Source organism: Camelina sativa, chromosome 11 (assembly GCF_030686135.1).
Source record: "Camelina sativa cultivar CO46 ecotype springtype chromosome 11, ASM3068613v1".
Taxonomy (NCBI): domain Eukaryota; kingdom Viridiplantae; phylum Streptophyta; class Magnoliopsida; order Brassicales; family Brassicaceae; genus Camelina; species Camelina sativa.
Window position 1 is genome coordinate 30,108,580 of NC_141890.1, and position 13,033 is coordinate 30,121,612.

Below are 13,033 nucleotides of genomic sequence, written 5' to 3' on the forward strand. Positions count from 1 at the left end.
AGTGATTATGAAGTTTAATTTAGTATTTAAGAAGTTTCTTTCTCGGAATTTGATAACCATTATAGTACTTCCTATCCTTGTCCATTTTTAACATGGTTTTGTTTATATTTAGGAGTCAAATATCTTAATGATTGTTTTTAGTCTAATGTCCACAATAGAATCAAACTGTCTAAACATAATGATGACCACCAAACTGTCTCTTTGTTTGTGGTGATCTGTCCAATTTTTCATTATCTCATTAGTCATTACTTATTTGAATAGTTATTTTTCTAAACATAGGGGTTTCCATAAGTTTCGATATATTCATGATACATAAGTTATATAGTAGAACCTCTATAAATTAATATTTTTTAAATTAATAATTGCTATAAATTAATAATTTTTTTCGGTTCCGAGTTGGGCCGATGTAAAAAATAACACAATTCGATAAAATAATAAAATAATAATTTTTTTTGAAATTTCTATGTAAAAATATAGTCCCAACAATATCATAAATTAATAATGATAAAAACTAAATATATATATATATCAAAAAAATTTAGTGAAATATGATTCTGTTGTTGTTTGCCTATTCTTGAATTTGCGTTATAGGTGGAGCTCATCTCTAATTTTTTTCATTGTATTAAATTTTTTTAATGTTGTCTTCTTAAATCGCATCCAAAAGTTGAGGAGAATCCTAGTTGCGGTAATTATTTTTTTACATGTAATTGGTTCTATAGGCACCGCAATATGTTATTCGACTTCATCATTACCATGAAAGATAATACCAACAATTTCTTCTAAACTCTAAACTTCTAAAATTTATCATTTTCACCTAGATAATTAATTAAACTATTAACATCAATCCTATTATGATAGCTAAGATCATAAATTAAGAAAATTCTATAAAAATGTGAATCATAACAAAAGTGTCTTATTTTATAATATAAAATTTTCAAAATTATGAAAAAAAAAAATCTCTTCAGAAATTAATATTTTATTAATTCATTGATAAAATAAAACTTCTATAAATTAATAAAATTTCATGGTCCCGACCTTATCAATCTATAGAGGTTTTTACTGTAAGTGACACTTGTTTGTTATTACAAATCTATTGCTATTCCATTTTTATATTTTACAAATGAAATATCTGAATCAAAAATAAACAAAAATCAGATCTCATAAGTCATAACACATACTTAAGTGTGCTTAAATACTTTTTATAATGGTTGTGAGTATTCTTCTAAAAATTCGTTGTCAAAGGGAAAAACTTAATTTTCACAACTTTGCATACACTTTCTAAACCTATTTAATTTGTGTCATGTCATAGCAAAGCGTGTGGATTTTTGTGTTAGTTATATAAGATATGGTTATAGTTAGGTGAATGAAATCTTTTATATTCATATATTTGCCTCTAAAGATATCCCTTGAGGCATACTTTATGCATAGAGAAGGCCGGTTTGGTTATCCTTTAGGGTATCAACCCACGTGGGTCGAAAAAGGCATAAAGATTTCACTTTTTTGTTTTTGGTTATATATTGATTTGAAGTCTCCATAAATTTCAAACAACAACGATATATTTTCTTTTGCTTAAATCATTGCAATGTACAAAACTATATCCTTCAAATCACGCAACAACGATTTGAAGTCTCTATATATAAGTGTAAGGAAAATCTATTTGAATTATACGACATGTCATGTTAATTGTATATATTATAATCATAATTTAAACTCGAGTATCTGTTATTATTAATCAATTCGGTTCCACGATTTTTGGACAGATAATTAATAGAATTATGGCACAGTGTAATAATATAACCAACCAAAACATGGAACCTCTAGGTCTATGACATTCTTTAAGTTACTAGATCATGTTTTTTTCTTTCTTTTCTAACTTACATTTATAGTTTGCTTATGACTTTGATTGGTAACGTTGTAGTATGGAGTATACCACTTTAATAATTACCAATAATATAAGTGATATTACAACCATTATTTTTATTTTTTTTAATAATGTTTTCTTTGCAATCAGAGGATGATCTAAGACAACAGAAGGGTCGGTATATGCCCCAATGCCCCATACTCCTTTTTTCCAAATAATTTTAATAAAAATTAATATTAATGAACTCCATGTCCAAATAATTTATACCCTATAGTAGTAGAAACTATATACACATATATCAAGCGATGTTCTCAAGAGACCAGTTCAACATTATAAAACTTAGAATTTATTTTATTTATATTGTAATTTTTTTACAAAATATAATTTATATGACTGTTTTTAAAAGTTTTTTGGACAAAATATTATACAATAAAATCATATGTTAAATATGATAACTTGAAAAATACATTTGTTTTGTGAATTTGGTTTTTAAAAAGTGAATTATTATATTATAAGTAATTTAATATATTGTTATATTTTTTGTTTTAATATACTTGATTTTTTGAAATTCTTTCATATTATAGTGACATATGATTGACATTGCTATAACAAACCAATTTATAGTGTTTATAGTTTCTAACTTTAATATCAAGTTTCAATATTTTTAAAATATTTCAAAATAAATTATTTAAAGTTTATTATATTATGTAAAATTATAAAATTTGAAATAACCCGACCCGTTGTTTTTTATATAATAATAATATATAATTAATTATTCCATACTACCTAATTAAACCAACCAAACCACAATACCTCATTAAACCAGCAACAACCAATATACACACCGGAAACGTACCAACAAAACAAAACCATCATATCATCATTACAATAACATTCCTAACCATTCTATCCAACAACCTAACATAACTCTAACCAAGGTTCCAATAACATAACCATACATAACCAATATCACACACAAGAGACCCTAGATCATCCTCCTTCTCATCGCCATGATTCCACGCCACATACCTACACACCACAAACAACAATTGAGATGCGTAAGTATTATCACAAATACTTAGTGAGACAATCCTCCCATCTACTGGCTATACACACAAACAGCTGAGATTCCAATGTTTAACAAACAACAAACAAACACAACAAACCAGGAAAACTACGCAATAGACAAGTTGGTGTCGACCGACACCAGAGGGGTGTCGATCGACACTGGCCCAAACATGGTGTCGACCGACACCACCCTGGTGTCGATCGACACCGACTCCGCATACGCGTTCTGCTTGAAGCCGATCGTCGAATCCCGTTTCCAAACATCTCCAATCCATCCCAAACTCACCCAAAACCTTTAGAAACCTATAAGAACCATAACACAACCACCACAAGCAAGAACAACACCACAAAACATAACAAATCAAGCAAACAAAGGATTCTTAGACTTAGATAAGCCATGGTCATGCACTCACTTCTTTTGCAGGAAGATTTGGTTGAGAAACAGTGGAAACAACACCTTAGGAAGCTTCTCCTTCGTTCCCAGCAACCACACTCCCTTCCACAGCAACAGATCTCACCAAAAACTACCAAGAACAAGCCAAAATCTCTCAAGAACACTCACAAACGTTTTCTCTCTTTTTTCTCACTAAACGGCGAAGAGAAACACTAAAACCCTCGACTCCTCTTTAAATACGTCGGTTTGGGAACCAATCAAACCAAACCAACCCAAAACGTCAATTAAAACTCAATCTGGTCGAACCAGAAAAGCTGGTGTCGATCGACACACCCCATGGTGTCGATCGACACACCCCATGGTGTCGATCGACACCCATCCCCAAATATCACTATTTGGTTCGCGGATGTTACAAAATTCAACAAAATGTATGAAATTGATTTTAAATATTCAAATTTTGACCCGTTACTCAGGAAATTTTTTTAATTCAATAGATATTATTTTTAAAGAATAATATTAATAAAAATTGAATATTTTGTAGATTGAATCATTTATATTTGTTTTTATAAATTCAACTTATGGTATATCCAGAAATAAAACTATTTTTTAATTATAATAAATAATATGATAATTTATTTGTTTCACAAAATAGACTCATATATAAAATGAGAGGTGAAGTATAATAATAATTAACAAGTTAATATGTTAAGTTAGATATCAAAGAATTTTATTTGATGAATAATTTAATAAAGGAAATTAATATGGTAAGTTAGATGATATCAAATGATTCTTTATAATATTTTCTTTAATATTTTTGGAAACAATAAATCCAGATTATATAAATAATATAAAACTTTATTTATAACCTATTTATAACCAACTTATTGAGAGGGTTATTGGTTAATGGATTTGGAAATCCAAACAAAAATCATGTGTTATTCAATCATTCATTTTAAAATACTTATCGAAATTATGTGTTATTGGTTATATGATTTACAAATACTTGTTAAAATCTCATGTTATTCATTTAGTGATTTGTTTTTAGATTTCAAAATCCACATTATGTTTTAAATAGATTTGAAAGTGTAAAATAGAAGGATTCAAATCCAAAAATAAAACATGTTATTTCAAAATCCATGTGTTTTGATTTTTAGAATTTATAAATCCATATGGATTTAGAAATCACCTCTGCAATAACAATTTTTTCAAATTATATATTTTACAAAACAATGTTATTTACTTGTGTTTTATCGCATAGGGATTATGATGGAGCGTAAACATAACTAATTGTGGACTTGAAATTGAGTCTCACGAAAGAGATAAAGAGAATAAAAAATCTAAAAGTCTTCTAGCTGGTCAACAGACATATATGACGAGAGAGATACACACGCATGTCAATATATTTGATACGATTACCAAGAATTCAACTATTACTTGTTAATTAAACATACCGTAAAATCTAAAACATATGACCGGGGAAAAACATACTTATTCTTCTTTTATTTTTGGTTCACTAACATACGTATTCTAAAGGTTTCTAAGAGTACTTTTATTTTCTTTAAATTAATTTGTACTCCAGAAAGGGACTCAAACTAGATACGAATCATACGACAGGTAACACAAAATGTTATTTTACAAATCTAAAGCAGAGAGTACACAAGTGACATTAATGCAAGCACGTTATGCATTACTCTATGTAAAAATAAAATCATGTTTATTAAAAGAGACTATTTGGTACTACTTGTTTAGTTGTTTAACTAGTCGAGCTTATATAGCATGGTTTATTCTTGTCTTGTGTAATTTAACTGTAATCATCAAGTAGTTAGTAAGTTCTGTGTTTAGTTGTCAATATGAAAGATCAATTTTGATTGGAAAGTGATACACACTTTTTGAGTAATGTGTAAATTATACGATGTTTTGTATTAGATCTTGGGATATTAGAGTTTGATATTTAAACTTTTGACAATACTCGAAAATAATTCCAAACGTGAAACATAGATAACTCATAACACTAACGTCCGACGATGTCAACCACTTGACACAAAAACAAAGTTGATTGATTAACAGTGTATATGAAATATATAAAGAGTAAGCAACGTAACAAAAGCTATTTTTTCATTGCACAGTTAAACCTAGAACGGATTAGATTAAATATAGTTTGGAAAACAAGGTTGATTCTCGGACAATTCCCAACAAATTTGCTCATGTGATCCCTACTCATTTCTCGCTACAGGTTCATTCATATATATGATAATGTTTCTAACAAATTTGCCAGTAACTAGTCGGCCTTGGAATCTGCCAAATTTGGTTAGTCAGTTGAGTCTGGTTTAGTTTTTAGGATTCTTCAATACCATTAAGTAGTGCTCTTCTTTAATTGAAGGAAACACCTAATTAATCCGTACATTTTGTTCTGTTTTACAAATATTACTCCTAGTTCAGTGGCTTAGGATTTATCTACGAGTAATTAATTGTTTCGTAATTCATAAGTACTTCCCAAGTTAGTGAATGATGTATGTAATTTATCTTTCTTTGTTTAGGTATCATTTTCTGCCTGCTTGTAGCGCTGTGATTGCGCTGTGATTGTTGCGGTTCTTAGAATTCTTGTTGATTTTCCGGTGATTTTTTTTTTAATAATAAATTTTCTATTAATAATATTAATGGGCCTCCTACTAATGAGCTCGGCCTTGAACAAATTACAAGGATCCAACAATTACAAAAAAAGAAAAACAACGGACGTTGCCGTCACCGGAAAAAGCGATCGGATCCTGCTGAAAGACCTGAAACAAAAGCTTGAACAGGAACGCCGGTGGTTGCAGGATCCACGGCTTTGCGGCGGATACACCAAATCGAAATCCTTAATATCAGCAACCAAACTGATATGATCGTGGCCAGCAAAGAGACAGAAGCTGCAGAGAAACCGGAGATCGTGGGAAGGATCACTCGTTCAAGAGCTAAGGAGATGGCCAAGGAAGCTCATGCACTCATAGCTGACGGATCATTCAATCTACCGAGGATCCAAGTCTTCAACATATCCACCCTGACGACTTCACCCGGTAATGATAACTAGATAACTTAGGTGTGAAGTTTGTACTCTTTTTCCCATAGCTGAGTTTTGTCCCAATGGGTTTTCTCGGTATGGTTTTTAATGAGGCAAATGGATCACTACGTCGAGTTATTTAGAAGTCATTACCAATGGGGAATAATGTACAAGTCACCATGACTTCTGTACTAATACAAGTGACTTTTGTACTACTACAGATCACCTAGACGCTTCGTTGTTTTCTTATTTCCTTTACACGCCTTGTTGTTTTATTTTGAACTTCCTGTTGTTTGGAGTGTCGAGCCTTAGGGTTGATTATAAAACCCAAAAGCGACGCCTCCTTGTTGGGGAGCGAAGAAGTTTTATGTAACAAGTATTGTTGAATCTTTTTTCTCTCAATCCGAACTCGTGAATGCGTTCATGATTCCGAGTTTCTAAACACTTTGTGATTAAGAAACTCTTCACTTTATTTTCGAATCCATATAACCATCTAACACTTCTCACCATCGAATCATTGCTTTTCTCTCTCGAACATCACCTGCCGTCACTCGCAACCCACTTGTGCATCATCACCATCAATTCACGTCGCCTCTTACCTGTCATCAGCCTCCATCAGAGTTTCATCCTAGGGAGTTCGTATTATGTGGTACCAGAGCCAACTCTATGCCAAAGGCTGAGCGATTCTAAACCCTAATCTCGTTTTGTGTTGTTTTGATTTTGTTCATTTGTTTAATTCTTTGTTGTGTTAGTCTTTGCTGTTTTAGCTTCCGTTGTGAGTCTTGTTTAGTTTTAGGATTTGTTTTTTTTTGTTGTTCGTTTGTGTCTAGATTACGAGTCTTAGAGTTTATTTTGTTCTTTCACTCAAGGAACGTTTTACTTCGAGTTTTCTTCTTTATTTTGCAGGTACAATGGAGCTTTCTCCAGAAGCTATGGAAGCTTTGAACCAAGCCATGGCTAAGCAAATAACAGAAGCAAACAAGACAATGTCTACTCAGTTCCAGCAACAGATGGAGCAGCTCAGTAACAAGTTTGAGAAGCAGATCAAAGATATAGCTCAAGCAACTAGCGCTTCAGATCAGAGTTCTTCATAACCGCCTAGTCCTAATGAGGCTCTCCGCTTAGCTAAAGGAAAGGCACACGTGGGAGCTTCTTCCAAACATACACGGATCAGAACAGCTAAGTCACCTACTGGGGGAAGAGAGACTTGTTTCAATAAGAGAAGAAACACTCAAAGCACAGAAAGAGAGCATCGGAGAACTGGTAGAGATCCTACACGCCCACGACGAGCTGAACAAGTAGCTGGGCATCGAATATACTTTGATACAGATAGATAGTATTTAGAAGAAGAGGAAGCCTCAGATCATAGCCAAGAGACAATGAGGAGAAACAGAAACAGAGATCACGACAGGGATTATGATCCTTTGAGGCAGCAGCTGAATCATCTCAAGATTCAGTATCCTTCGTTCCATGGTACCAATGATCCAGAGACTTATCTAGACTGGAAAAGGAAGATGGAGTCGAACTTTCAAGTTCAAGGTACCTATGAGTTGAACAAGGTGAAGATAGCCATATCTGAATTCAATGGCTATGCTTTGTTGTGGTGGGAGCAGTTGGGACTCACTAGACATCGACAGAGAGAGCCTGCTATCACTACATGGGAACAGTTAGTCACGCAGATGAGAAAGAAGTTTGTGCCTACACACTTCCAGAGAGAGATTCTTAACAAGCTGAGGCGTCTCACTCAACGCACTAAGTCTGTAAGAGACTACTATCAGGAGTTGGAAACGCTTATGATCAGGGCTGATCTGAGAGAAAGTGAAGACATGGTTATGTCTAGGTTTCTTGGAGGTTCGAACAGAGAGATTCAAGACAAGATAGAGCTTCAGAACTATGAAGATGTGCAAGAAATGGTAAATAAGGCAGAGCTAATTGAATCACAGATCAAGAGAAAGGGAGTGAGGTCAACATTTACGCCTAACATTCCCAAGCCAAGAGAGTTCAGTAAACCCGCCTTCACCAAGGACAGCAAACCCGCGACAGCCACAGTCAAAGAGGAAGTTAAGATCGATTTCAAGCCCAAGAGTAGCACCTCTACAAGTCATATCAGGTGTTTCAAATGCCAAGGGATGGGGCATTATTCCAGAGACTGTCCTAACAAGAAGATGTTTCTTCTTCAAGAAGGAGGAGAGATTGTGCCTGTAGACAGTTCAGAGAGTGAACCAGAGTCTGATTTAGGTGAAGAAGGTGAACCAGCAGTCATGGGAGAGATGTTAGTAGCACGCAGAGCTTTAAGTGTTCAGACTCATCCAGATGATCGAGGGCAGCGTGAGAATCTCTTCCACACCGGGGTATGGTTCAAGACAAGGTCTGCACCTTGATCGTTGATGGTGGTAGCTGTACTAATGTTGCTAGTGAAGAGATGGTACAGAAGCTTAATCTCAAGACCACTTCACATCCAAGACCTTATCAGCTACAGTGGTTGAATAACAAAGGAGCTTTAACGGTTTCGTAGCAAGTGGTAGTGAAACTCACAATTGGGAAGTATGAAGATGAGTTGCTTTGTGATGTGATTCTGATGAAGTCTAGTCATATTCTTTTGGGAAGACCATGGCATTTTGACAGAAGAGTGTTTCATGATGGCTACACCAACAAGCAGTCATTTGAGTTCAAAGGATGCAAGGTCACTCTTCTACCACTTACACCTAGTGAGATCTACATGGATCAGCTTCACATGAACCGTAAGGATACAGAGAAAGTGTCTCAAAGCTTGTACATCAATCACAGCGAGTTCACTAAGCTATTTGACCCAGAGATGACCACATTCATGTTTGTCTACAAAGAGACACTCGCTAGTACCAAGCCAGCAGAAGAGCTTCCACGCGAGATGATAGAGATTATAGAGGAGTACAAGGATGTATTTCCAGAAAAGATATCTCCAGGCTTGCCTCCAATACGTGGGATAAAGCATCAGATCGATTTGGTACCAGGTTCAGCTCTACCGAACAGAACAACTTACAGAACCAATCCTGTAGAGACTAAAGAGCTGCAGAAACAAGTAGAAGAGTTGATGAACAAGGGACACATCAGAGAGAGCCTCAGTCCATGCGCAGTACCAGTCTTGCTCGTACCAAAGAAAGATGGTTCATGGAGGATGTGTGTTGACTGCAGAGCTATTAACAATATCACAGTGAAGTACAAACATCCGATCCCGAGATTAGATGACATGTTGGACGAGCTATGTGGGTCAACAGTCTTCTCAAAGATCGATTTGAAGAGTGGGTATCATCAGATCAGAATGAAGGAAGGAGATGAATGGAAAACAACTTTCAAGACCAAGTAAGGGCTCTACGAATGGCTAGTCATGCCGTTTGGTCTCACCAATGCTCCTAGCACCTTCATGCGTTTAACGAATCATGCTCTCAGACCTTTCATTGGCGTCTTCGTGGTTGTGTACTTCGATGACATCCTCATCTACAGCAAAGGTCTAGAAGAACACTTAGAACACATCCGCCAAGTTCTAAATGTTCTTCGTTCTCAATCCCTCTTTGCTAATTTTTCTAAATGTTCGTTCTGTACTACTGAGGTTGTCTTTCTAGGCTTTGTTGTCAGTGCAGAAGGAGTTAGAGTGGACGATGAGAAGGTCAAGGCTATTAAGGAGTGGCCAACACCCAAAAACGTGGCAAAAGTCAGGAGCTTTCATGGACTAGCAGGATTCTACAGGCGATTTGTCCAAGACTTCAGCACTATTGCAGCGCCACTTACAGAAGTTATCAAGAAGGATGTAAGATTCAGATGGGAGGAAGCACAAGAGAAGGCGTTTTCAGCCTTAAAAGAGAAGCTTATCACTGCCCCTATTCTCTTACTTCCTGATTTTATGAAAACTTTTGAGATTGAATGTGATGCCTCCGGAGTGGGTATATGTGCTGTTTTGATGCAGGATAGGAAGCCAGTAGCTTACTTCAGTGAGAAGCTAGGAGGATCGACGCTAAACTATCCTACATATGACAAGGAGCTGTACGCCTTGGTTCGGGCTCTTCAAACGTGGCAGCATTACCTGTGGCCAAAGGAGTTCGTTATTCATACTGATCATAAGTCCTTGAAGCATCTCAAGGGACAACAGAAGCTCAACAAGAGACATGCCAGATGGATGGAGTTCATAGAGACTTTTCCCTACACGGTTAAATACAAGAAAGGTAAGGATAATGTAGTCGCAGATGCATTATCCAGGAGGAACACTCTCGTTTCTACCTTGTCTTCTAAGCTTGAAGGTTTTGATAAAATAGTAGAACTTTATGGGACTGACATCGATTTTGCTGAGAGCTATGGCAAATGCCATAAGTTTGCTTTTGAAAACTACTATAGGCAGGATGGATATCTATTTTATAAGGATCGATTGTGCATACCAAGAGGATCCATAAGGGAACTGTTGATTAGAGAAGCTCACGGAGGTGAACTAGCTGGACATTTCGGAGTGTCAAAGACTCTACTTGGACTGCAAGAACACTTCTATTGGCCTCAAATGAAGAAAGACGTTGAGAAAGTCTGTTCTAGGTGCCATATCTGCAAAATGGCCAAGGGTAAAGTACAGCCCAACGGCTTGTACACTCCTCTCCCTATCCCTTCTCAACCTTGGACTCATATTTCTATGGATTTTGTTCTTGGCTTACCTCGAACCAGAAATGGTAGAGATTCGATTTTCGTTGTGGTTGACAGGTTTAGCAAAATGGCTCACTTCATTGCCAGTCACAAGACGGATGATGCTGTTATTGTAGCTAACTTGTTTTTCAGGGAAGTAGTACGTCTGCATGGAATACCTCAAGTAATCGTTTCAGACCGAGATACTAAGTTTCTAGGACACTTCTGGAGAACGCTATGGGCTAAACTCGGAACCAAGCTATCATTCTCAACCACATGTCATCCGCAAACAGATGGGCAAACCGAAGTGGTGAACAGGACGCTATCTACACTCCTCAGGACCTTAGTGAAAAGCAATCTCAAGTCATGGGAAGAATGTTTACCACACGTAGAGTTCGCATATAATCACGCTAAGCATTCTGCTACTCTATTCTCTCCTTTTGAAATTGTTTATGGTTTTAATCCACAATCACCTCTAGACTTGATTCCTTTACCTTTAAGTGTGAAGTGTAGCTTTGATGGCAAAGAAAAGGATGAACAAGTCAGGAGGATACATGCTAAAGCTAAGGAGAACATAGAGAAAAGAACCAAGCAGTACAAGAAACATGCGAACAAGGGCAGAAAGGAGATCGTTTTCGAAGAAGGAGACTTGGTGTGGATTCATCTACGCAAGGATAGGTTCCCAGAAGAGAGAAAAAGCAAGCTTCTACCACGAGCTGATGGTCCATTTGAAGTCATCAAGAAGATCAACGAAAACGCCTACCAGATTGATCTTCAAGGTAAGTATAATATATCTTCAACATTCTGACTTGCTTCCTTATTATGCAGATCCCGATTTGAGGACAAATCCTTTTGAAGAGGGGGAGGATGATATGATCATGGCCAGCAAGGAGACAGAAGCTGCAGAGAAACCGAAGATCGTGGGAAGGATCACTCGTTCAAGAGCTAAGGAGATGGCCAAGGAAGCTCATGCACTCATAGCTGACGGGTCATTCAATCTACCGAGGATCCAAGTCTTCAACATATCCACCCTGACGACTTCACCCGGTAATGATAACTAGATAACTTAGGTGTGAAGTTTGTACTCTTTTTCCCATACCTGAGTTTTGTCCCAATGGCTTTTCTCGGTATGGTTTTTAATGAGGCAAATGGATCACTACGTCGAGTTATCTAGAAGTCATTACCAATGGAGAATAATGTACAAGTCACCATGACTTCTGTACTAATACAAGTGACTTCTATACTACTACAGATCACCTAGACGCTTCGTTGTTTTCTTATTTCCTTTACACGCCTTGTTGTTTTATTTTGAACTTCCTGTTGTTTGGAGTGTCGAGCCTTAGGGTTGATTATAAAACCCAAAAGCGACGCCTCCTTGTTGGGGAGCGAAGAAGTTTTATGTAACAAGTATTGTTGAATCTTTCTTCTCTCAATCCGAACTCGTGAATGCGTTCATGATTCCGAGTTTCTAAACACTTTGTGATTAAGAAACTCTTCACTTTATTTTCGAATCCATATAACCATCTAACACTTCTCACCATCGAATCATTGTTTTTCTCTCTCGAACATCACCTGCCGTCACTCGCAACCCACTTGTGCATCATCACCATCAATTCACGTCGCCTCTTACCTGTCATCAGCCTCCATCAGAGTTTCATCCTAGGGAGTTCGTATTACAAACTCTGTCTCAAATTCTTCTCTGGTGTACCGCCTGACCCGCTATAGATCTTCCGCCAAGCTCAAACAACCAATGACAGGCTCCACGAAGTCAGGTCCCATGCCTAGCAACCCGCTCACTCAGATCTAACATGTCTCTTCCAGCTCCGGCCACCACCACAACGCAACGGCGCAACCTCAAGGTAAGTTTGCTTCAATCCGATCCGGTGGAAACAAAAAATCATGGCAATTTACAGAGGATGATGGCTCAATCCATCCTCCATAACCTGGAACCCATGATATCCCTTGAGGATGCCAAACCTCTAGGTTAACCACCGCAACTACGCAACAATACCCTCCTGCCTTCTTCTGACTTCCG